The 26,794-nt window shown below is 48.5% G+C and overlaps 1 long non-coding RNA gene across 1 annotated transcript; it reads right to left on the bottom strand.

Moving 5' to 3' along the window:
* Nucleotides 1–2,002: 2,002 nt before the first annotated feature.
* On the bottom strand, nucleotides 2,003–15,317 carry LOC128341765 (uncharacterized). The gene is made up of 4 exons (XR_008314548.1): nucleotides 15,143–15,317; nucleotides 5,788–6,024; nucleotides 4,662–4,715; nucleotides 2,003–3,551 (listed from the first exon to the last, which is right to left on the bottom strand). It is a non-coding gene; the product is annotated as an uncharacterized LOC128341765 (long non-coding RNA).
* Between the last annotated feature and the right edge of the window lie 11,477 nt (nucleotides 15,318–26,794).

Raw genomic sequence — 26,794 nt, 5'->3', positions numbered from 1 at the left:
ACAACACAATGGCCAACAGATTGGAAGAGGTCAGTCTACATACCCATACCGAAGAAAGGAGACTGAAGAGATTGCGCAAACCATCACACAATATCCTTAATTTCACATGCTAGCAAAATAATGCTCAGGATCATCCAATGCAAATTAGAGCCCTATGTGGAAAGAGAAATTCCGGATGTTCAAACTGGTTTCAGAAAAGGCGCAGGAACAAGAGACATCATTGCTGAAGCGCGCTGGATAATTGAGAAAGCCAAAGAATACCAAAAAGAAGTCAATGTGTGCTTTATTGACTACAGAAAATCCTTCGATTGCGTCGACCCTGTCAAGTTGTGGAATATCCTTAGGGAAATGGGTGTCTCAGAACATCTCATTGCTCTCAAGAGAAACCTATACACAGGACAGGAAGCCACAGTCCAGACAGAACATGGTGAAACAGACAGGTTCCAGATCGGCCAAGGAGTAAGACAAGGCTGTATACTTTCTCCTTCTTGATTCAACTTACATGCTGAACCTATAGTGAGAGAAGCTGGATTGGAAGAAGATGAGTGTGGTTTTAAAGTTGGGGGAAGAAACATCAATAATCTGTGCTATGCTGATGACACCACTCTGATAGCTGAGAATGTGGATGATCTTTTCCTCTAGTAGGGAAAGTCAAGGAGCACAGTGAAAAAATGGGACTACGACTAACTGTAAAGAAGACTAAACTAATGACAACGGGTACAGCAACCAGACTCAGAATTGACAATGAAGACGTTGAAGTGGTGGATAGCTTCTGCCTTTTAGGATCTACCATCAGCAGTCAAGATCCAGCAGTCAAGAAATATGCCACAGAGTAGCACTTGGTAGGATTGCCATGAAGGCCTTAGAAAGGATATCTAGATGCCGTGACGTGTCTATACCTACAAAGATTAGAATTGTTCGGACAATGGTTTTTCCTGTGACACTCTATGGATGCAAAAGCTGGGCTTTGAAGCAGCAAGATAGGAAAAGTATGGACACTTTTGAACTCTGGTGTTGGAGAAAACTTTTGAGGCTACCATGAACAGCCAGGAAAACAAATAAATCATAGAACAAATCAATCCAGAATTTTCACTCGAGGCACAAATGACCAGGCTGGGAGTTGATCTTGTATAGCTTCAACATTATTTGATGTTTCAAAAGTTTCCAAGGTACTCACAACCTCCTCAGAGTTTAGATTTTTTTTTTTTTTTTTTTGGCATCTTAGCTTTTTTCTCCCCGCAGAGTTCTCTGGGCTATTTCTGTGTTTCCTTTCTTGTTTTCCCCCATCCTTCATGCAAGGTCTCACAAATGGGAAAACAATGATCAAAAAACTGCCAGAGAATTCCAAACAAAATCCCAACAAACTGTCATTTTGAGACATATAAGACATAAAAACCAAAAAGCAAGGCAAGACATTCTCAGAAGAGGACGTGATACAGACTTCCACTCTGATGCCATCTTAAAATGCCATCTGATTTTACCCAACTGATGGGTAAAAGTGCCGGGTAAAATGACACTGAGAGTCTGTGCCTGCCTCCCACGGATTCCTTTCCCTCTTCTCTGATCTAGTTTTGGATTCATATGTGACTGGGGATTGGGCGGGGGGTGGGGTGGGGTGGGTACGCGGACATATCGCACAGCTCTTGAGACAGGTTGGGAGTGTCATGCCCTCGATCTCAGATAGCGAGGAGGAAGCGGAAGCTGTCAGCTTTCTATTCACTGCTGGAAGACAACGTTTGTCAACCTTCGTGTCGACAGCTTTCAGCCCAAGCCAGATAGAAAGAACTATTCTGAGCCGTGTCTTGTTTCTGCAGCCCAGTTTGTATTGCGGACTTCCCTGCTGGGTGGCCAGACTGCTGACAGGGAGCATGTCCTACCCAGTTGATGGCCATGAGAACAGCTCTTTAGTGTTTTGTCTATTGACCCTTTACATGCTCCGCACAATTCAGCACTCCACAGAGGCTGCGAGTGCTGAACTGGGGTCTTAACACAGGCATGCAGCAGAATTTCTCCTGCTCCCTGAGGGAAGAGAGAGGAGGGGAGGGAGGAGAGGGGAAATCTGGAAGCTTGAGCTCTACTTAAGGCTACACCGTTAAGTCACTGTGCCTGCATATACCTCCCCATCACTTTACTTCCATCCTTTTATTGACTTAAAATATTTCTATACCACCTAAAACTTGTGTCTCTGGGCGGTTTAAAATTAAAATGATTTAAAACATCAAATCAATTTTCAATTAAAATCATTTAAAAGATTTAAAACATTTGAAACCCAGTATTAAAATTTCAAAACTATCAATCTAATTAAAAGCCTGGGTGAATAAATGTGTCTTCAGTGCCTTTTGAAAAGGTGTCAGAGATGGGGAGGCTCTTATTTCAACAAGGAGTGCATTCCAAAGTCCAGGGGCAGCAACCGAGAAGGCCCGTTCCCGAGTAGCCACCAAACAAGGTGGTGGCAGCCGCAGACGAACCTCTCCAGATGATCTTAACAGGCTGTGGGGCTCATGGTGAAGAAGACATTCTCTTCAATACCCAGGAACTAATACGTTCTCTTCAATACTCAGGGTTTATGGCTTTAACGGTAATAACCAACACCTTGTATTTTTCCCAGAAACGTATCGGCAGCCAGTGCAGTTCTTTCAAAAAAGGAGTAATATGGTCTCTCCGAGATGTCCCAGAGACCAACCTGGCTGCCGCATTCTGGACCAACTGCAGTTTCTGGACTAGGTACACAGGCAGCCCCACATAGACCGCATTGTAGTAATCTAGTCCGGAGATGATCAGCAGTTGTACAACTGTTCTGAGGTCTTTCATCTCAAGAAACGGACGCAGCTGGCGTATCAGCCGAAGCCGGGGGAAAGGGCCATTAGCCTATCCATTTGATCTTTAAGACAGGTTTTGCAAGTCTACCACCAACTTGGAAAAGAATATTCACCAATGCATTGACTACCATTGAGGAGACTATTTCAGAGAATTCTTTTATCCCTAACTGCAACCCGCCTGGGAACCAGGGAAGCGCCACGGAAGCCCGAGTCCCTCTCCCGGCGGCATCATCGCTCCTGCCTTCTCATCGGCCTCACCGGCTGGCCAGGAAACCACCTGCCCCATCCAGAGGGCTTGATCGGGGCCACAGAGGCTGCGATGCAGTGAGGAGTTGCTGCGAGAGCAACGCGAAGGGGCCTCCACAGCTGCCTCCATCTGGCTGTAGAGGCCAAGAAAGGTTCCAAATCGGAGCGGGCACATCGGATGGCACGGGGGCGGGGCCTCGAAGCCCTTCTTTGGAGGGTGTGTCACACCCAGACATGACAGGGCCAAAGAGACCAGCCGCGGTGGAGCCCCTGGTACCAGTTGACCTTCATGGGGATGCCCCCTCCACCCCGCCTTCAGGTGTGCTTTAAACAGAACCACCCACATGGCAGACCTGGTTTCAAGATTGGCAGGATAAGTCTCTCCAACAGTCCAGGTCATCCAAGGGCCAAGGTGTCCAAGACCCAGGAGGGACCCATCATCATCTTCTTCTTCTTCTTCCTCAGGAAGCCAGACTCCCAGAAAATCTAAAAAGAAAAGCAAGGCAGAGTATAAGGCATATGCCAGATGCAGGGGGAGAGCAACTGGCCCTATCCATCCCCAACAGCACAGCATCCCTCCAGTGGCAGTTGCTGGGGTCTATCTTATGTTTCTTTTTGAGACTGTGGGCCCTTTGGGGACAGGGGGCCATTTTATTTCTATCTATGTAAACCGCCTGAGGAACCTTTTATTCAAAAGCGGTCAATAAATATTCACTGAATTCTTATTCGTAAGTCGTGCCTCGCCTTCTGGAGGGCCAGGATGTAGCAGGCACCCTCCTCACGCCTTTCTTCCTGTCCTAGAATCCAGGGGACTCAGCTGCCCACCAGACCCAGACCAGAAACACCACAGCAGCCCCTTCCTCCAGCGCCAACTCCAGTCCCGCCCAGTACAGCTGGCTCCACCGAGAGCACCGGAGAGGAGGTAAGCAAGCACTGCCCCTCCCGCACGGCCTAGCCCAGATGGGAAGGAGCGCCCCATCTTCCAAGCAAACGTGGCCGGGCAGCGGTCCCTCCCCCCGCCAGGCCAGGAAAGCCCATCGCTCAGTGGTAGACTGGGTGCCTTCTCTGCAGCAGCTCCCAGCTTCCATCCCTGGCAAAGGGCAGAATCCTGTCCAGTCTCTCCCAGGGACCCATGAAGGCGAATGTGCTGTTTGGAGGACAAGGCAGAGTTGCAGGCCAGGGTGGGAGACAGAAGAGGAGCAGGGAGCTCCCCATCCCCAGATGAGGGCAGAGGCACCTCTTCCGGCCGTAAAGGGGTCGCCTTGTGAGTAATTCGGGCTTGTGTTCTTAATTCGGGCTTGTGTTGTCAGAGGCTGCCTTGCCCCACTATCCTGGTGGCTTTGGTGCTTCCAGAGGAGGGCCACGTAGAGGCTTTGAATCCCTGCAGTCAAGGCTGGGTCTATTCCACGTGTCTCACGTGCTCACTGCATACAGCCTGGGAATCTAGCATGCATTGGGCTTTCTGCATCTCAGCAGAAAGAATGAAACATGAAGGTCCAAAGCTACCTTTGTCGCTTGAGACCCTTAAGCAGTTCAAGCTGATTTTCCAATTCCTGTCCCAAAACTGCACCCAGATGGTAATTAAGAGCCACTTACAGTTCCTTTCCCAGAGGCGGTTCCTGGACCATCCAAATCTGCGTATCCTGCCACCTGAAGAAAAGTGTAATTACTACATTATATTTATTGTAAATCATTTTTAGTGAGTTAATGAACTTAATTTATACCTATGTCAACCGCTTTGGGAACTTGAGAGGCGGTATATAAAGATTCATCAGCTTTGTAGAATTACTACACGCAAAAGAGAAGCCCTTATTAAAAACTATAGGGGAGGGGGAGAGAGAGAAGAGAAGAAAGCTGGAAAATGGCCCATTATGGCTAGGAAGAGACCGTTTTCTCTACCTATGGAGTCTGGCAAGATCTTCCAGTCAGAACCAATATCACCCCAATGAATCACTGTAGTTTTGGAAACTCTCTACATGACTTGCTTTCTTTCTCAAAGGTTCTCCAACTGGGTCCCCATATGCTCTTGGACTACAACTCCCATCATCACCCCTGAAGGCCACTGTGGCAGGGGATGGTGGAAGTTGTATTCAAATGACCTCTGGCAACCCAGGCTGCAGAACTCCTGCTCTAAGACAAGCAAAGCCAGCTGGATTCCCACGCTGAAGCTCCCTAGGCTGATAGGTTCTGCAGGAGACCAGCATGGACAGAGCTGGATGTGCTTAGCCCTGTTTTAATTGGCTCCATGTTTTGAGACTTCAAATGCTTTTTAGTCTAAATAGAAGGTTTGAAGTAACAGCCAAAGAAGAGTTCCCTTGGAACCTTCAGACTTGCAGGAGGGAGCAACCAGGGTTTCCAGACAGCATAGAAGGTCATGGCATTGCTGACCGACAACACAATGGGAGAGATCAACTCTTTGGTACCCAAGCTGTCACTCTTCTAGAGAGGCAACCCATCATTTTCCAGGCAAGGACACACACAGTTCTAGACTGGATGGCACAGCAGCAGATAGGCCACATCATGCCACAACAATCAGGTCTGCAGCGAGGCTGCAAAGCTGGCAACCAGAAAAGACTAAAAAGACTAAACAGGCATGTGTCTCGATGGGATGGGTGGGAAAGCGATGTCCTTTCCCTGCAGCGCCCCCATGCCATGGGATCCTGGAATAGACACGTGGCCAATATGCCCAAGTCAGTCCATGAACCCCACCCCTAGAGCTTACCGTGCAGGTAGGGAGAGGAACGTCACCCCCCATTTACGCTCGTGGGTTTCAGACGCTCCGGACTCATTCCAGTTACTGAATGCCATGACCAAGTTGCAGGGAAAACACAGCAGGGGCAAGATGTACTCTGAGTCTGCCGAGGAACTTGCCTCACATACTCAGCAGTCTCTCTTTTCAAGTGACTGCAGCCGCAAGGGGTGTGTAGTGGGCTGTCCTTAGGTTCAGCTTGTCAAATCCCTGCAAAACCCAAAGTAAATCAAAATCAACCCCAATCTTGCAACCCCAATCATGAAACAGATTCTCTTCAACAATGACACCGACCCATTAGACAAGGACTCCAAAAACCAACCAGCCAATAATCAAATCCAAAAGTGCTCCTGCATTTGGTTGCAGGATTGGGCCAATTGCTTGGGGCCAGAACTACCACAGACCTCTCATCCCAGATCTCCCTCTCTCTCGGCAAGGTTTTGTTTCATGAAAGCTTGCCAGATCAAGCTTTTGAAAACGATGCACGAGTTACAAGTTGCTTGGTCCCTTTTGAGAGCTGGCAATTTCTGTTCTCAGCCAACGACATTCAATATCTCCCCGGGAGAAGAGAAGAGCAGCCTTACTAGATCAGACCCAAGACCTCTCGAGTCCAGCCTTCCGTACCACACAGTAGCGCACCAGTGGAGCCTTCTGGGAAGCTAACCACCAGGAGATGACAGCATGCCTCCTCTCCTGCTGTTGCTCCCCTGGAGCTGGTATTCATGGGGGCCCTGCCTCTGAGCCTGGAGGTAGCCTCCAGCCATCAGGACTAGCTGCCACCGAGAGCCCCGCATGGATTGATGTCACTCTCTTTATATCCAAGGAGCCCAGTGTAGTGAACAGGGTTCTGCTTCCCCCCACAACCACCCTGTGAGGCAGGTTAGGCTGAGAGAGAAGTGACTGGCCCAGAGTCACCCAATGAGCCTCAGGGCTGAACGGAGATCCCATCTCCCTGCTCCTCGCCCAGCACTCTAACCACTACACCACGCTGGCTCTCAAAAGAACCCTTTTCACCCCAGAGGGAACGAGTTTCAAAGTTGTTTATCGCCAGCACAATTAAATGCCTACATCAAAGATCATTTCAATGGAACTCTGAGAACTAGTTCTAATTGGAAGATTTGGGTTTCATTTTTGTAAAATGGTGTGCAGCTAGAATGCAGTACATTTCATCGTGACCATTCCTAGGAAGAGATGAGTTGCCCTTCTCTGCCCCTTGAGAAGCAGAGGCCACTGCCATGTGTCCAGCTGAGCCCCTCTGGATTCGGGCTTGAGAAGGAATTCTTCGGAGTCCTACAAAGTCCTGGGGGAAATGGAAAAGATGGAGGATGAATTAGGATTGGCTGGAGAAAGCACGCCAGCAGCTGCTCTTGCAGGAATCCACTTGGCTCAGAACAAGCTGCCTCTCCCAAGCAAAACTGCAAAGATGCTGCCTGACCAATTCTTCACGGATGCTTTCCAGCGCCGTTCTGGGGACCATCGTTCTGAGCCAATTCAGGGGTTCTGCAGCAGCCCACCAAGTGAAACAGTACACGATGCTCCTTCTTTCCCTTCACTGGAGGCTTCCCCAACTTGGGTCTCCCAAGTTGTCATGGGCTGCCCCGGGGCTGGGAATCCCCACTCAGCTCATCTTTGCTCATCAGGAAAACGGGCAGTCACAGCATGCTGTCCTGCAGGGGTCCCCGACAGGCAGTACGAGGACTGGGAGTGCTCCCAGCGGGTCCTCTTGCGCTGAGGTTGCCCCTCCCCAGGCTGCAGCCAGCTGGGTGCTGAAGCTCTGCATCCCCTTCTTCTCCTTCTCCCCAGCCTCGCACCCAGCACTCCCCTTGACATGGACCGGACAAGACTTCCATGAGACGGCTTCTTGGCAACTTGGGAGGGGACAGAAATAGCCACAAGCCAGTGACTGGAGTCGCCCCCACCGCACCCCCTGTTGTGTTTTTAGGAGAGCACACACACACTCTTAGAAGGTGACAGTTGTGAGATGGGATCCTCCAATCCCTGACTTGCATCCAGATTCAGTTCCTCCTCCTCCTCCTCATCGACTCTTTATAATGGGACATGTAAACCTGTCCCATTAATTTTAGTGAGTGTACTCATGAGTAATGTCTGGATATCAGTCAGTGACTGGCGTCTCCTGTCTCATAATAGCCACATTTATGATTTACACACACACACACACACACACACACACACACACACACACACACTCAGTTGCTGCTCTGGGGTACCTGAGCTGAAGGTTTGCCATGGGACAGGTACACTTCTTGTAGAGGGTTGGGACCCCTGCTTGATAGAACTGTACAGAACATGATTCGGCTGCATGCCACTGAATGCTCCCTCTTCAGGTTCTGTTTGGGCAGGAGGAAGGGAAGTGGGGTCTGTCGATCGCAATTAGAATTGCTTTGAGATCATTCACCTCTCTGAGGGCAATTTGTTCAGTGCTGCGTTGTGCCTCCAGTGCCTCCTCCTTATGGTTAGGATCTGGTTTCATCTCAATTGCTGCCGCTCCTGCTTGGCTGCATCTCTGGAGTTCTTGGCTGAAGCTGATCTTTCCCCCAATTGGTTTGGCAGCAGAAACACTGACTGGGAGGCTCATTCCAAACTGGCTGGAGGAGACCCCTGCCGGAAAAATGATCCATCTCTGGGTCTCCCTCTCAATACTTGTTATCTCTGGGATACCAGAAAGCCAAGATGAATATATGGGACACTGACCTGCAAAGAGACCTGAGCTTGGCCCCAATGCAGGAGACTTTGGAGAATTCTGTTCCCAGCAGATTTACTCCTGTCCTGCTAGAGATTTTGGGAATCTCACTGCCTTGCGCCATCGGAGAGCCTTCTTCAGGCTGGCCTGCTAGAAGACTGGGCAACCCTGGAGGGAAGATTGCAGCGCATCCCTGGCCATGTGCACACACCTGTGTGTCTCTGGGATTCGGCTATGAGCTCTGGCACTGTCAACGCTCTCCTTATCCCACTGATTATAACCAATTAATATCATCCAGGTGGACCAGGTGAGTTTGACTTTACCTGTTGTGATCATCCTCATCAGACTGCTGGGCTCCTCCTTCAGTGGCCAGCACAAGAGGAGGAAGTGGGTCCCCTCTGGAGCCCCCACTACCAGGGGATGGATGCAAGCATCCGGAGCTCCTTTCCCGGCTGCTCTCTGGCCTGCCCTCCAGGCTCTCTACTCCCGCAAGGCCTCAACAGGCCGCAGCAGCCCCACAGCAGGGCTCGGCTGAACGGAGGGAGCGGGAGGGCGGCGGTGCACAGACAGAGGAGGGTTCCCAGCCCCAGAGCATGTGGGGGCGGTGGCCGCCAGTAGGGCACCCATCGTGGGCTGCAGAGCCGCTGCGGAACAGCTCTTTCCCTGTTGTCTGCTGCTGCGCCCCCCTCCCTTCCAGGCAGCTGTCCGGCAGGTGAGGCGGGGCGAGCAGGGAGCCTGCGGGGTTTCACTCCGTCCTGTGGTGGCAGCAGCTTCCCGTTCTGCCTTGTTGCTGCTGCTCTTCTCGCAGGTGCTGGGCAACGATGAGGGAGGGAGCCCGGCATGAGCAGCAGCAGCGCCGCCCCCTCCCTCCACCCGCCAGCGTCTATGGGGCAGCAGCAGCCCTCCGAGGAGCCGCCCACTGCCCTCTCTTGGCTGCTCCTCCGCCCCCGCCTGGCAGAGGGGCAAGAGGGTGGGGACCTCCGCACCGGCTCTCCCCAGAGAGAGGCAGGCTGCGCGGGGGTCTGGCTGGGGGGCTCCCTCAGCCCCCACCATTGCAGAGGGCGGGGCTCCCTCCTCCTCCTCCTCCTCGGAGGTCTCCGCTCCCCCCACTCCCCAGAGGGGCCGCCTGACAGGACTGAGAAGGGGGCGTGGTTTTCTGCTCCTCACGAGGGGATGTGCCCCGCCCCTCGCGTCCCCCCAGCCAGGGCAGCGGCCTGCGAAGGAGGAGGGCGCTTTTATTTCCTCCACCCTCCGCAGCCAAGTTCCCGCCCTGCTGGCTCCGCCCATCTCCCCGCCCACCCGGCTTGGCTTGGGCTGCAGCAGCCCCGCCCCTCCTCTTTCTCCTCCTCCTCCTCCTTGGGGGCGGGGCCTGCTGCTGCTGTTGCTGCTCCTCTGAGCAGAGCCAGGAGGGTCTCAAGCGAGTGGTGGCGCTTTCTGCATGCAGGTGGCGGCCCCACCCTAAGGGGAAAGTCTTAGCTTGCTCTCATGGAGTCTCCCATGCAAATGCAAACCAGGGTGGACCCTGCTGATCAAAGGGTACTCGTCATGCTTGCTACCACAAGACTTCCCATTTGCTCCCCCTCACCACCGAAATGGAGATGTCTCACCCCTGGCTACAACTCCCCCAATCATCCCTTGCCACAAAGGACATTGTGGCAGCAGGAGATTTTGGGAGTTGTAGTCCAGCCACGTCAGGGGACCCAATGCAGGGAACCCCGGCCATTGTGTATGGTGTGAGAACTGGGAGAGGAGTTCCACTTCCAGGGATGGAGCCCCGCTGAGAACTGGAGTTCTCCCCTGGAGAACTGAAATGCGTGTCCTGCTGCTTCCGTTTTCCGCCTTCAGCTTTCCCTGCTCTGGATGCTGATACTTCATGCAAGTGGAGACTTCCTGCGGTGGCCCTAAACCAAAAGCCAGACTGACTTGTATTCAAATATCCCCAAAGCTGGCTGTCCAAAAGCAAACTGAGAGCTTGTGGGAAGTCCAAGCATCTGCTTAGCCTTCAATGAATTTAGACTTTGGAAAAGGCCGTTTTCCTTTTAGTAACTGCTTTTATTCAAGAACAACACTACATTATTAAGAATAGTAGTAATAATAAAAAATGATGAAAATAGATAATTAATAATCAAATAGATAAAGTAATATAGTGAGAGAAACAAGTACCGTATTTTATGGACTATAAGACTCACTTTTTTCCTCGAAAAATATCCGCCAAAATTCAGGTGCGTCTTATATGTTTTAACAGTTTAATATGTTAAAACTCTGAAAAACTGGATTAAAATTAAGGTGCGTCTTATAGTCCGTAGCGTCTTATAGTCCGTAAAATACGGTATATAAAATCAGGGCACAAGGATATCTTGAGAAATTAAGTAGGCTTCACAATGACACAAGAAAATGAACCAACTCAGTTTCTGCACATTTGGCTTCACGCCCACAAAGACCACCTTCAAGGTCACTGATGAACCTGCTCAAACTGATCCTTCCTGTGCTAGTAAACCAGGTTTCTTTTTGAGAAGACTCATGCAGGTTCTGTAATACGTGTGGATGGTCAACAAGGATGAAGACATAGAAGCAGGTCAGCTGCTTTAAATATGCTGAACCAATGGAAGTGGAAGGCTGCCTGACCAATTCTTCACGGATGCTTTCCAGCGCCGTTCTGGGGACCATCGTTCTGAGCCAATTCAGGGGTTCTGCAGCAGCCCACCAAGTGAAACAGTACACGATGCTCCTTCTTTCCCTTCACTGGAGGCTTCCCCAACTTGGGTCTCCCAAGTTGTCATGGACTCCCATCATACAAATCCTGGGCTGCCCCGGCTGGGAATCCCCTCTCAGCTCATCAGGAAAACGGGCAGTCACAGCATGCTGTCCTGCAGGGGTCCGAGGACTGGGAGGGCTCCCAGGGGGTCCTCTTGCGCTGAGGTTGCCCCTCCCCAGGCTGCAGCCAGCTGGGTGCTGAAGCTCTGCATCCCCTTCTTCTCCTTCTCCCCAGCCTCGCACCCAGCACTCCCCTTGACATGGACCGGACAAGACTTCCATGAGACGGCTTCTTGGCAACTTGGGAGGGGACAGAAATAGCCATGAGCCAGTGACTGGAGTCGCCCCCACCGCACCCCCTGTTGTGTTTTTAGGAGAGCACACACACACTCTTAGAAGGTGACAGTTGTGAGATGGGCTCCTCCAATCCCTGACTTGCATCCAGATTCAGTTCCTCATCATCTGTCTCATTGAAATGGGACATGTAAACCTGGCCCATTAATTTCAATGAGAGTACTCATGAGTAATGTCTGGATATCAGTCAGTGACTGGCGTCTCCTGTCTCATAACTGCCACATTTACAATCCACACACACACACACTCAGTTGCTGCTCTGGGGAACCTGAGCTGAAGGTTTGCCATGGGACGGGTACACTTCTTGTAGAGGGTTGGGACCCCTGCTTGATAGAACTGTACAGAACATGATTCGGCTGCATGTCACTGAATGCTCACTCTTCAGGTTGTTTGGGCAGGAGGAAGGAAAGTGGGGTCTGTCTATCGCAATTAGAATTGCCTTGAGATCATTCACCTTACCGAGGATAATTTGTTCAGTGCTGCGTTGTGCCTCCAGTGCCTCCTCCTTATGGTTAGGATCTGGTTTCACCTCAATTGCCGCTCCTGCTTGGCTGCATCTCTTGAGTTTTGGCTTCAATTGATCTTTCCCCCAATTGGTTTGGCAGCAGAAACACTGTCTGGGAGACTCATTTCCAACCTGCCGGAAAAATGATCCATCCCTGGGTGTCCCTCTCAATACTTGTTATCTCTGGGATACCAGAAAGCCAAGATGAATATATGGGACAGTGACCTGCAAAGAGACCTGAGCTTGGCCCCAATGCTTTGGAATTCTTTGGAGAATTCTGCCCCCAGCAAGTTTACTCCTGTCCTGCTAGAGATTTTGCGCATCTCACTGCCTTGTCTCATTGGAGAGTCTTCTTCAGCAGAGGCGTAACTAGGGAAAACGGTGCCCGGGGCAAGCACTGAAATGGTGCCCCCCGCACCCCCCGCACCCCCCCACATACTACATTATACTTAGGTTTTTCCTCACAAGCGCCCGCCGCCGCCAAGCCAGGCCACTGACTGGCCGCCAGGTGCCAGCAAAGCAATGGCGGGGGGCACGGGCGGCGTGGAAGGGACCGCTCGTGGGGCAGGGGGCGCCAACGCGCTCCCTTGACTGCTGCAGCGCTGCTGCACTGAGCAGGAAACATTTGTATTAACAAAAAAATTTAAAAAATAAAAACAATTTTTTTTTGTCATGGCGGCGCCCCCCACGTGACCAGAAAAGATGGCGCCCAGGGCACCTGCCCCCCTGCCCCCCTATAGTTACACCTCTGTTCTTCAGGCTGGCCTGCTACAAGAATGGGCAACCCTGGAGGGAAGATTGTGGGACATCCCTGACCCTGTGCACACATCTGTGTGTCTCCGGGATTCAGCTATGAGCTCTGGCACTGTAAACACTCTCCTTATCCCACCGATTATAACCAATTATTATCATCCGGGTGGACCAGGTGAGTTTGACTTTACCTGTTGTGATCATCCTCATCAGACTGCGGGGCTCCTCCTTCCCCTGCTCTTCTGCTAGGGACAGAAAGAATCGTGGGCAGCTGCTCCTCTCAGTGGCCAGCACAAGAGGAGGAAGTGGGTCCCCTCTGGAGCCCCCACCACCAGGGGATGGATGAGGCCTCTCCTGAGGTCTGTGGCGCCCGGCATCCTTAGTCCTTTCCCTGCCGGTCTCTGCCCTGCCCTCCAGGCTCTCCACTCAGGCAAGGACCCAACAGGCAGCAGCAGCCCCACAGCCGGGCTCGGCTGAACGGAGGGAGCGGGAAGGCGACGGTGCACAGACCGAGGAGGGTTCCCATCCCCAGAGCATGTGGGGGCAGCCGCCAGTGGGGCACCCATCATGGGCTGCAGAGCTCTTTTCCTTCCGGCTTTGGCTGCTGCTTGCTGCTGAGCCCCCCTCCTCCAGGCAGCTGTCCGGCAGGTGGGGCGGGGCGAGCAGGGAGCCTGAAGCGGGGATCGCTCCGTCCTCCTCCCTCCGCCCAGCTTCTTTGCTGCTGCTGCCGCTGCTCACCTCGCAGGGGGGTGGCCGAGTGGGCTGGGCGGCGAGGAGGGAGGGAGCCCGGCACGGCCAGCCCCGCCTTCTCCCCACTGCCTCGCCCTCTCTTGGCTGCTCCTCCGCCCCACCTGGCAGAGGGGGAAGAAAAAGAGCAGCCTCCGCACCGGCCCTCCCCAGAGAGACGCGGGCCGAGCGGGAGTCTCCCTGGGGTCTCGCGTAACTAGTTTGGAGTGGGCCCTGAGACAAGATTCTTAAATGGGCCCCCCCGCCGAGAAATGTTATAATAATAATAATAATAATAATAATAATAATTCGATTTCTATACCACCCTTCCAAAAATGGCTCAGGGCGGTTTACAAAGAGAAAAAGGTGCCTCTTTGCCCAGTAAGCAGGGGGCTTTTATTCTCACATTTCTGTCCTCATTCAAAACATACAAAAAACAGATGTACAAAATTGAGCAAATGAGAAGAGAAGAATTATATGGGAGTAAAACCTTTTTTAAAAGGAGTCAGGAAGCGCATCTTTGGAGGCTCAAATGGATACCTTTCAGGCACATCTATTTCCAAGTCAAAAATTCATTTTTCATATGGTTTATTCGCAAAACCAAGGATTTGAGCTTGAAGTTCATCTAAGCGACTTCCAGTCTGCCAGCAAGTAATAGCCGGTGGTGGCTCTGTGGACAGCAGATGCAGCTCCCTTTTCAATCGTGAAGCTCTCTGCATTGTGCTCCGTTTTCGAAGTAGAGCTCTAAGAGCGGAGCCGAATGTGCTCAGGGGCGTAGCAAGGTTGGAGTGGGCCCTGAGAAGAGATTTTAAAATGCCCCCCCCCCCAAGTCCAGGGCCTCCACACACCCCAGGCTTCCAAGGATTTAAGTCTGATATTTCAAAATAAGTATGCTGCCAAGAAATACATTTCACTGAATACACACACACACACACTTCACAATATATAGTGATATACATTGAATACTATATATTTGTGCTACTTTTAATGCCTAGAACACACTAGAAACACTAATGATTAAAATGGGCCCCTTGCTGCAGATTAGCAAAGGAGACTTTCAACCATGCAGGGTGAGCCTATGTCTGTTTTCTCAGAATTCTGAACCAATTCAGTCAAGTTTGATTCCAGGAGGTTTTTCACAAGAGGCTTTGAAAGCCCTTTAACACACATCTCCTCTGGAATGGAGGTGCTGCATTCACATGTTGGCCAGATTGACCCTAAGGGGGACAAATATAAAAGCACAACACATGCATCACAGTTCTCACTCATGTCTCAGTTCTCAATCAGACCTGGGTTGCAAAACAACTTGAACACAAGTGTATTTATGAATGAATGAATGAATTAATTAATTAATTAATACATAAATAAATTTGTTCCAGAAGTTTTTGTAATTTCCTGCCATGAAACAAGCCACTTATAGGGCTTTTTAGAGGGGTTTTTTAAGCCAGCAAATTTCCCAATCAGTTTTAAATTAAATATTCAGAGACTTCTCCGTCTCCCCACCCCCCATAAAAGCCCTATGGCAAGCAGATCCCTACCTGTAAGGGGGGGGGTAACCACATCAAGGAATTCATCTTCTACCTGGCCAAGGCTGAGCTGTCTGGCCTGGGAAGAGGGTCTGCTGCAGAGAGCTGTCGTGGCCACTCCGACTGCCAGCCTTCTTCCTGGGGCTTGCCAGCCTACTCGAATTCAGGCTTCACGGAGGCCTACACAGAGGCCTCCCTGGAAGCCCCGCCCACCCGCCCATCAGCTGAGAGGCGCCCGGGAGAAAAGCAGCTTGCCTGCTGCTTGGATTGCCGACCAGGAGAACGAGCAGGAGAGGGGGCAAACAGGGCCAGTGGCTGAAGGGTCTTGGGGCTGGGCAGGGGGCAATGGGGAGTCATGTGAGGTGTCTCTGGGGGGCCCCTCAAGGCAGTGGGGCCCCGAGACGACTGCCTCCCCCTGCCTAATGGTAGTTACGCCCCTGTCTCTGGAATGGAGAGATGGCCCGGGCTGTTGACACGGTTGCTCCTAAACGCCCTCTCTGGCTTGGTGGAGCCCGTTCAGCTCCTTGGTTTTCCTTGGAGCTTAGTGCGATGAAACAACTCAGGCGACGCCTGGAACGACGCTGGAGGAAGAGTCATCACGAATCCAACCAAACACGGGCTAGAGCCCATTTTAGGGACTACTCCGTGGCGGTGGGGGTGGCGAAGAAAGGCTTTTTCTCCTCCTCCATTGCATCTGCTCAGGGCAGACTGGCGGAGCTGTTTCATGTAGCGAAGACATTGCTGCACACATCCCCCCAGGTAATGGGGGAGTAACCATCCACAGCCCGCTGTGATCAGTTTGCGTGTCACTTTGTGGATAAAGTCACTCGCATCCGTGCTGACTTGGACTCCAGAGTTTTGGCAGTTCCAGCAGACATGCCTCTGGTACCATCTGGTCCTATTGTATTGGATTCTTTTCCGTTGGTACAGCCTGAGGATGTGGACAAGATCCTGGGCAGTGTGCGGGCGACATCGTGTGCTCTTGACCTTGTCCTTCATGGCTAATATAAGCTGCCAGGGAGGGGGCAGGTAGATGGTTGGAGGTGATTATCAATGCCTCATTAAGGGAGGGCAAGATGCCATCGTGCCTCAAGGAGGCGATGGTGAGACCATTATTTAAAAAGCCCTCCCTTGATTCCTCCAACCTGAACAACTATAGACTTCCCCTTTTGGGGCAAGGTTATAGAGCATGTGGTGGCGTCCCAGCCGCAGAGGGTCTTAGATGATATTGATTGTCTGGACCCTTTTCAATCTGGCTTCCGCCCCGGATATGGGACTGAGACTGCCTTGGTCGCTCTAGTGGATGACCTATGCCAGGAACTACACAGGGGGAGTGCGTCCCTGTTGGTTCTGCTGGACCTCTCGGCGGCGTTCGATACCATCGGCCATGGTATCCTTCTGGGCTGCCTCTCGAGTATGGGAATCGGAGGTACTGTGTTGCAGTGGTTCTGTTCCTTTCTTGGAGGGAGGGTCCAGAAGGTGGTGCTGGGGGACTACTGCTCGGCTCTGTGGCCATTGGCCTGTGGGATCCCACAGGGTTCGGTCTTGTCCCCCATGCTGTTTAACATCTACATGAAACCGCTAGGAGAGGTCATCCGGGGACTTGGACTGAGTTGTCAGCAATATGTGGATGACACTCAGCTCTATCTCTCCTTGTCATTTGATCCTAGGGAGGCAGTAGATGTCCTGAATCGGGGGCTGGAGGCCGTGATGGTTTGGATGTGGGCTAATAAACTGAAATTGAATCCAGACAAGACGGAGGTAATGTTTGTCAGTAGGAGAGCCAATCAGGATGAGGAGATTTTACCGGTTCTGGATTGGGTCGCACTCCCCTTGAAGGAGCAAGTTCGCAGCTTGGGGGTATTACTGGACCCGGCTCTGCTTTTGGAAGCTCAGATGGAGGCGGTGGCCAGGGGTACCTTTGTACGGCTTCAGCTAGTGCGCCAGCTGCGTCCCTTTCTCGAGAAGGCAGATCTGGCCACAGTTACCCATGCCTTAGTCACGTCAAGGCTGGATTACTGTAACGTGCTCTACGTGGGGTTGCCCTTGAAGAACATCCGGAAACTGCAGCTAGTGCAAAATGCGGCAGCGAGGGTTTTTATCCAGAGCTGCCCAGTGGGAGCACATCACACCCATTTTGAAAGAGCTGCACTGGCTACCAGTTTGTTTCCGGGTCCAATTCAATGTGCTGGTTTTGACCTTTAAAGCCCTAAATGGTTTGGGCCCGGGATACCTGAGGGACCGCCTGCTCCCAAGGGTTGCTGCCTGCTTGACAAGGTCATCTGAGGGGGCTCTGCTCCGGGTGCCGACAATGAGTGAGGCTCGGTTGTCGTGCACGCGGGACAGGGCCTTTTCTGTTGCTGCCCCCAGACTCTGGAATGCTCTCCCAGTGGCTATTCACTCCTTGGTCTCCATCACAGCTTTTAGAAAAAGTGTAAAATCTTGGCTTTTTGCCCAGGCATTTATTTGATTCTCTGCTGCTGCTCTTTATAGTCTTTATCGCTTTTATGCTTTTGTTTTAAATTTTTTAATCAGATTGTTTAATCCCCCCCACACACACTTAATATTTTAATTGTGTCTTTTTTATCATCTTGTGTTAAATTTTTTTTGCTGTAAATCACCTTGGGATTGCTTTAATGAAAGGCGGTATATAAATTTAACAATAAATAAATAAATAAATAAATAAATAAATAAATAAATAAATAAATAAAATATCTTGTTAAAGGAAGAATCTATTTTTTTAAATGTAGAGTAATGTAAATATAAAGTAAAATAAAATGTAAAGTAAAGTAATGTAAATGTAGAGTAAAGACTCAAGAGGTTCACAATCTCAGAGGCTGGAACTGTTTCCCTGGAAACTGTTTCACTGGAAAACTGTGAACTTCTGACAGCTACAGGTCTGTTTATGCCCAAGGACTGGAATTAGTCCAGGTTATTTTCTGTGACAAGGAAACAAGGGTCCCATAGCATAGTCTAAGGGCACACAATTCAACCACTTTGTTAAGTTAAGCAGCTCTTCACGTGGAAGACCCATTTATGTCACTTTTGGGGATGGGGTTGTAGCTTAGTGGTAGTACATCTGTTTTGCATGCAGAAGGTCCCAGGTTCAGTCATAGAGTAGGGACAGATAGGGAGACCCTGACTCACTGTCTCTACTCTCAATGCCCCTAGTGGTCATTAGGACAGTTGGTACAAAAGGTCGATGCACTGGAACTTCATCTCCAACATATTTTCTTTCCAGAGGTGTACCTTTTGAATTAGGTGTCCTTGTTGGCTGATTTCCTTCTCTTGAGATCACGAGGAAGGCTGGGGATGGCCCCTTGCAGTCTTAGCTATAGTGACCTTGGGGTGCCTTGCCCCATGCTTTGCTCATGCCAAGCAACTAGCTGTGAATCTTTGCCATATATGGGCAGGTGAAGAGTTCATGATATCATGCTGAGGTATCCAAAATGGAGACTGTGAGCCCACAGTTCCAATTGCATAGAGGGGTGCTTTCTGTGTCACCCCAAAACAGAGATGATCTGGCAACAGTGTCCTAAAGGTAAAGTGTGCCGTCAAGTCAATTTCAACTCCTGGCACCCACAGAGCCCCATGGTTTTCTTTTGGTAGAATACAGGAGGGATTTACCATTGCCTCCTCCCGTGCAGTATGAGATGATGCCTTTCAGCATCTTCCTATATTGCTGCTGCCCGATATAGTACCGGCGGGGATTTGAACCAGCTACTTGTTAGTCAAGCATTTCCCTGCTGCCCCACTTAAGGTAGCAACAGTGTCTTAGGAGGTAGCAAATCTGTTTCTGGGCTAACTGCAGGCATGGTTCATATTATTCAATGATCTTCCATATGCACACATAAAAATCTTTCTGTTTCAAAAACTGGATGTCCAGGAGGATGATTAGAAAAACACATGCAAGGGAGAAAGGTTATTGTTCCCCCCAATATCTTGTTTAAGGCTAGTCAGTTTAGGGACCTTTTTTTTTTTTTTTTTTTTTGTGGGGGGAGTACTAGTTGTCAGTCCAAGGACTCAGAGGCCAGTAGCATGGTCCAGAGTGTGCACAGATCACGTTCCAGAAGAAACTATCCACAGGCAAGTAAAATAGTCTGATGTGATTAAGTGGCCATGTTCCAGAGGCAACAAACAAAGGACCAGAGGCAAGCCATGTAATCCAAGATGGGCAGGGCATCAGGTTCCAAACATATGAATTACAGAGAAAGGGAGCAGGCACTTAATATTCTCTTGTGAGAAAGGTTGCTCAGACTAAGAAATGTGTTCCAGGGCTGGAGCTGTATGTGCTGTCGACAAAGTGATTCTTCCTTGGATTCAACTGACGGAGTACTCAGCCAGGTGGCAGGGCTGGTACTGCATCTTAGGTGGTGCTCTTGAAGCAAGGAGCTCAGTCTGATGTCTTGTGGTTGGTGCATAAGGTGAGGCACTGGAGCCTGGCTGCTAAGAGCTCAGGTTCAAGACAGACAGGCAGGCAGTCACACCAGCTCCTTAAAATGGAAGGTTTTTGGTTTGGGGAGGAATTGCCTGGAGGAATATTCTATCATGAGAGCCCTTACCTGCAGTCTAAAATGGTACAGCCCAGGCACAGGTTTACCACCTCACTAAGAATGAGGCCTTTGATCATAATAGGCCCTTTTGACATCTCTCCAGTTTTATGGTTGAGATGGAAATTCTATCATGCAAGCAAGAGAAATTATATTAAAGCTTTATTTTAAGCTGTAAGCAGAATTTAGAATTGCGCAGAGGTAGAAGCTCTTCGTCCCCTGCTAACTGAGCAAAGAGGCACCTTTTACTAGTGATGTGGACGGAACTGCGGAGGAGTGGGTCGATGCCGGTGGGGGTGCCTCTTTAAGGGTGGGGGAGGGTGCACTTACCCCTCCAGGCACTTTCCCCCCACCATTGCTCTTTTTTTAGCAAAGTCCGTGGGGTTTCAGCGTACCTCCCTGCCGCCCCTTCCCCCATTCTTGGCCAGAAGTGGCTGGAAGTATCACCTGTGCATGTGCCCGCCAAGCGTACACAACGGGCGCGCACACAGGCGATACTTCCAGCCACTTCCAGCCAAAAATGGGGGAAGGGGCAGCAGGGAGGTACATTGCTGCCCCATGGATTTCACTAAAAACGGAGCGCCGGCAGGGGAAAAGTGGCGGGAGGGGTAAGTGCACCCTCCCCCGCCCTTAAAGAAGCACCCCCACCCAGTGTCGAACCTTCAAGCCGGCGCCACCTTTGAACCAGTTCGGAGGCCTTTAGGATGGCCTCTGGACCAGTTCGTGCACATTCCTACCTTTTACAAGTGGTGATTCTCTTTATTAAGCAGGGGGAGAGTAACTGGCCATATCCATCCCCAGCACAGCATCTCTTCAGTGGCTGTTGCTGGTGGCTGTCTTCTGTTTCTTTTTTAGATTGTGAGCCTTTTGGGGACAGAAAGCCATTTTGTTTGTCTGTTTATAGCTATGTAAACCACTTTGGGAACTTCTGTTGAAATGCATCAGCTGACGTCCCATTGTTGTATTCTATCCAGTATCTTTTATGTTTTGTTGTTTAGAAATTTGTCCCAGAGGGGATCCTGTAGAGAATGTCGGGGTGGAATCAGAAAGGAAAGGGGAGGGAAAGGGGAAAATTGAGTTGTTTCTGAATAAACTCTTAGTTAAATCTATATAAGATTATGTTGTGTTTGTGAGGGAAGCAACTATAAAACATTTGGTGATGAGATTTTGAACCAGCTAAGCGTGCGAGCCTGCAAAGCTTGTGAATGTTCTTGGGACTTCATTTCATTGCATCACTGGGCCTACGTTCCTGAACTGCTTTCTACTATTGCTTATGATGATTATTTCTTCAGTTTCCTGACCTGCACAACCCCTGGAAGTGCTTTTCCTTATCGATCATGGACTCTGTTGTTCCCTGAATGCTCACTGCAGCGTGGCTCAGATCCAATCACCACCTTTTTTCTTGTCCACCCCAGTAGAAATTGCTCTACCCTGGAAACAATGGAGGTCATATTTCTGCAATTACCTCCTCACCATACAAATCCCTAATTTTACTCCAGTGAAACAGAAAGCTATATTGCTTCACTACAATAGGGATATGTTGTATTCTATCTAGTAATATTTTGTGTATTGTTGTTTAGAAGTTTGTCCCAGTGGGGATTCTGTAGAGAGTGTGGGAGTGGAGTCAGAAAGGAAAAGGGAGGGAAAGGCAGAGGAGAAAATGGAGTTGTTTCTGAGTAAACTCACATCAGGATCATGACCTATTTTTGCAATTGCCTATTATGCATTCTCAAGATGGGCCCAAGATGGGTCTTAAGTCAGGAGAGCTCACGCAATGACTTTCAAAAAATGGTGATATTAAGATTATTTCTTGGAATATTTCAGGGTGGGGCTCCAAGAGTCAAGATATTTCCTTTTCGGGATATCTGATGGGTTTTGACATCATTTTATTACAAGAAACATGGACGGTAGACCCTATATTTATGGAGAAATACATTTTCTATGGATTGGAAGCCTCCCCTGGGGTACGACGAGGCAGACCGAAGGGGGGTATAGGGGTCCTGGTATCCTGTAATTTATTGGTGGAAGTGATAGAGCTGACAACGTATTTAAATTATGCTAAATCAATCCTCCTTAAATTGAAGGACTGCTACATGGTGTTTATAAATGTTTATATGCACCCCCCAAACCTGTGTCTCAACTTTAAAGAGATTTGGGAGGTTCTTAAGAATTATATTGGTCACATCCAGTTGGGTTTTCCAAATGCATTATATAGTGTGGGTGGGGATTTTAATGCCAGATTGGGCTCTGATGAGCATATGCTCTATACATCGTTCCAGCAGTTTCCACCGGAAAGGGATTTCCCATTCCCCCTACATCCACGACGATCTAAAGATCGTGGTTATAATATGGCTGGATTTTTATTGGATGTATTCATTAGATCTATTCAGCCTGAATGGGACAACTTCCGATGATATTGAAGGGGAATTTACTCACTGGGCGGATACGAGAACAAGTGTTTTAGATTATATTTATGTCTCCTGAGCGGTACTTAAAACCCTCTCATGTTTCAAAGTAGAGGGCCATATAGAGAGCGATCATATCCCACTCTCACTTTTGTTGGAGTTATTGAGTACAAAGACCCACTTGAAGGAGATGAGATCTTCCTCTCAGGATGAAGCCATCTACAAGAGAGTTTAATGGTCACCATGTCTGGCAAACCAAATTAGAACACTCCAGGGATCAGAGGAAGTTTTCTCTCTACATGCTACTTTTTTTAAAGCAAGGAGATTTGCCAGATACTCACATTAATTTTGGGAACCTTATTCTGGCATTCCAACCGCCCCTGAGGCAACAATTGTGTGAAAACGTGTCCAAGAGACATTGCCCCGAGGTTGGTTTGACCACGATTGTGTTTCAGCCAAGAAGCAGCTGGACACCAAACTTAATCAGTATAAACTCCATTTAGATGTTGAACTGGTCCAAGAATTAATAGAGCTTAAGAAAGAATATAAAAAGTTCATTAAAGTGAAGAAATGGGAGATGGTGAGGGAAGCATGCGAATGCTTTCTCACCACAGCTAAACAAAAGCACTCCAGATTATTTGGGGGATTAGTAATATCTGGTATGAAAAATGTCCCCTTATTTTGGATAATTATATTACTGTGGACTGCTGGGTGGCCCATTTTAAATCATTATATATAGCTCCTCTGCCGTACCCTTCCCTTTGCTTACATTATTTAGACTGCCTTCCCCCATGGCCTCCGGTCACAGAACGAGAAATTCATAATTTAATTTCTCAACTACGACCTGGTAAGGCTCCTGGCATAGACCTGATTTCCGGGGAATTATTGAAGGCGGAATCTGACTGGTGGGCCCCAGTTCTGGCCAAACCTTTTACCTACGTAGAACATGTGGGTTGTATTCTGGAGGATTGGCACACAGCCATAATTGTCCCAATATATAAAAATCAGCCTCTTGTGTGTCTTGTCGTCATCAAATTATATGTGAGACATTTATGTTATAAACTCCTAGACTGGACAGAGCAAAATAATATTATAAGGGATGAACAGGCTGGCTTTTGATCAGGCCAGTCTACACTGGATCAGATTTTGACCCTTTCACATCTAGTAGACAAACAACGTAGTAGAAATGTGCCCATATATATAGCCTTTATAGATTTTAAAGCTGCATTTGATTCGATCCCTAGAACCCATCTATGGTGTAAACTCACTAAAACTTCATTAGACCCCTGTTTGCTATTCTTGGTTCATTCATTATATGAAAACTCCTTTTTAAGAGTCAAATGTGACATCCAATGACATCTTTCAAATCCAGTCCCCTCACAGAGGGGGGTAAAGCAGGGCTGTATTTTGTCCCCTTTTTTGTTTAATTTTTATATAAACTCCTTAGTTTTCTGTCTTGGCAACCCTTCTTTCTATCAACCAAGAATAGCCGGGAGAGCCATTTCTATTTTATTATATGCTGATGACACGGCGATTGTATCTGTCATGCCGGTAGGAATGAGATGCGCTTTGAGAGCCCTTGCAAGGTTCTATGAAGAGGAGGCGCTCTCCATCAATACCTAAAAAGTAAAAATAATGGTTTTCAGTAAGCATAGGAGATCTTATAAATGGTCAATCAATGGTAGGAGCCTTCAACAAGTCAAAACATATAAGTATCTGGGCCTCATATTCCATTCGAGGAATTCCTGGAGACTACATTACGAGTTTGTGACTGCAAATGCTCAAAGATTCATTGCAGCTATTAATTTTTTTTTTTTACTCTAAAGGCGCTCAGAACATCCCGGAAGTGCTAAGGGTATATCAGGTAAAACCTCGAGCTCAGATGCTACATGGTGCCCAGATACTTTTAGCTGGGAACTTACAATCTTTTGAAATTGTTCAGTCAAAGTTCTTATGGGACATCTTCCAACTCTCCAGCTGCGTCCCAAACGCAGTTTTGCGTTTGGAAGCAGGCATTATTAGACTAACTGCTCAGGCCCAGCTGTGAGCGGTCTTTTATTAGCTTAAACTTACTCGCTGTCCCCAAGGGTTAAGCTCACTAACTTTGGTGGATGGTTTCTGTTCCACTTGGAGGAGGAATATACATGACACCCTGGGTAATTGTGGCTTTTCGGAGCAATATATACGATCGTTAAATTATGATCAAGCCAAAAAAAATCATTACACAGAGGGTAAGAGACATAGAGACCCCTGCTAACTTGGCAAAAAGGCACCTTTTTAACGTGGTGATTCTCTTTATTTAGCAGGGGTAGAGTAACTGGCCCTATCCAGCCCTAGCACAGTACTTCCAGTGACTGTTGCTGGTGTCTATCTTATGTTTCTTTTTAGATTGTGAGCCCTTTGGAGACAGGGTTCCATCTTATTTGTTTGTTATTTATCTGCGTAAACCACCCTGAGCCATTTTTGGAAGGGCGGTGTAGAAATCGAATTATTATTATTATTATTATTATTATTATTATTATTATTAATAAAGCAGAGTGACCTTAGCCTGATTGCTTCCATATATAATTATCTCAGCTTTTCAAATTACCTAAGGTCAGCTGCATGCCAGCGTGGTGTAGTGGTTAGAGTGCTGGACTAGGATCGGGGAGACCTGAGTTCAAATCCCCATTCAGCCATGAGACTAGCTGGGTGACTCTGGGATCTCTCTCAGCCTAACCTACTTCACAGGGTTGTTGTGAGGAGAAACTCAAGTATGTAGTAACCACTCTGGGCTCCTTGGAGGAAGAGCGGGATATAAATGTGATGATGATGATGATGATGATGATGATAATAATAATAATAATAATAATAATAATAATTTACCTACACCCAGGCTGAGAAGGGTCTTCTCTCAGGCCCGTTTTAATGTCCTCCATTCAGCTGCTTTGGAGGGCAGATTTCAAGGGATCCCCTTGGAGGAACGTTTGTGCCCATATGGAGCTGCTGAGGTGGAAACATTAACACATACTTTGTTTAACTGCCCTTTTTATGATATTGCCCGTTCCATTCAGATCGCCCCCTATCAAAAGAAACATTTGGATTGGTCTGAGGAACATTTTATTGTATTTTTTAAGGAGATAAGCAAGAAGAAGTTACTCATAGGATTGCTTGTTTTTGTCCGGAGGCATGTAAAATAAGGTGTCTGCAAACTGGTTTTTAAATTTTTACTTCTGTTATTGTATTGTACTGTATTGTTCTCTGCTGTAGTGTTTATTTGGTCATTGACCGTAAATAAATGAGTTCAGTTCTGAATAAACTCTTGTTTGTTTGATTAAGTGCCGTCAGGTCGGTGTCAACTCCTAGCGACCACACAGATAGATTCTCTCCAGGATGATCTGTCTTCAACTTGGCCTTTAAAGTCTCTCAGAGGTGCATTCATTGCTGTCATAATCGAGTCCATCTGGTTGTCCTCTTGTTCTCTTTCCTTCAACTGTTTCTAACATTATGGACTTCTCAAGGGTGCTGAGTTTTCACATAATGTGTCCAAAGTATGAAAGTTTGAGTCTGATCATTTGTGCCTCGATTGATGATCCATTTGTTTTTCCTTGCTGTCCATGGTATCCTCAAGTCTTCTCCAGCACCAAAGTTCAAAAGCATCAATGCCTTTTCTATCTTGCTTCTTCAAAGTCCAGCTTCCGCATCCATAGAGTGTCATGGTAAAAACCACTGTTGGGATGATTCTAATCTTTGTAGGTATAGACACATCACAGCATCTAAATATCTTTTCCAAGGCCTTCATTGCAACCCTACCAAGTGCTAGTCTGCAGCATATTTCTTGACTGCTGGATCCTTTACTGTTGATGGTCAATCCTAAAAGACAGAAGTCAATGTCTTTATTATCAATTCCGAGGCTGGTTGCTGTACCTGTTGTCATTAGTTCAGTCTTTACATTTAGTCATAGTCCTATCTTTTCACTGTGCTCCTTGAGTTTCATTACTAGAGCTTGCAGATCATCCGTATTCTCAGCTATCAGAGTGGTGTCATCTGCATAGTGCAGGTTATTGATGTTTCTTCCTTCAACTTTAAAACCACGCTCAGCTTCTTCCTGTCCAGTTTCTCTCAGTATATGTTCAGCATATAAGTTGAATAAAGAAGGAGAAAGTATACAGCCTTGTCTTGCTCCTTTGCCAATCTGGAACCAGTCTGTTTCACCATGTTCTGTCTGGACTATGGCTTCCTGTCCTGTGTTATAGGTTTCTCAAGAGAATAATGAGATGTTCTGGGACACCCATTTTCCAAAGGACATTCCACAACTTGACATGGTTAACACAATCAAAGGCTTTTTCTGTAGTCAAGAAGCCCATATTGTCTTCTTTCTGGTATTCTTTGGCTTTCTCAGTTATCCAGCGTGAATCAGCAATGATGTCTCTTGTTCCTTGGCCTTTTCTGAAACCAGCGTGAACATCTGGCATTTCCCTTTCCAAGTAGGGCTCTAACTCTTAGTTACATCTGTATAAGATTGGTTTGTGTTTGTGAAGGAAGCAGCTATAAAACATCTGCTCTCTGTCATCTCCTTTCGTCTCCTGCCACTGCTTGGCAACAGGGATGCTGTGTCCCTGCAGTTCCTGCATTTAACGGGAAAGAAACACATTGGCGAATACACACTTTCCCCTGTGTATTATGGGCCCCCCTACCCATCCCCAATAAAAGGATGGGATGACATGACG

Source organism: Hemicordylus capensis, chromosome 1 (genome assembly GCF_027244095.1).
Source record: "Hemicordylus capensis ecotype Gifberg chromosome 1, rHemCap1.1.pri, whole genome shotgun sequence".
Classification (NCBI taxonomy): domain Eukaryota; kingdom Metazoa; phylum Chordata; class Lepidosauria; order Squamata; family Cordylidae; genus Hemicordylus; species Hemicordylus capensis.
The sequence above is the reverse complement of the archived record's forward strand: the minus strand, read 5'-3'. Positions and strand labels throughout refer to the sequence as shown.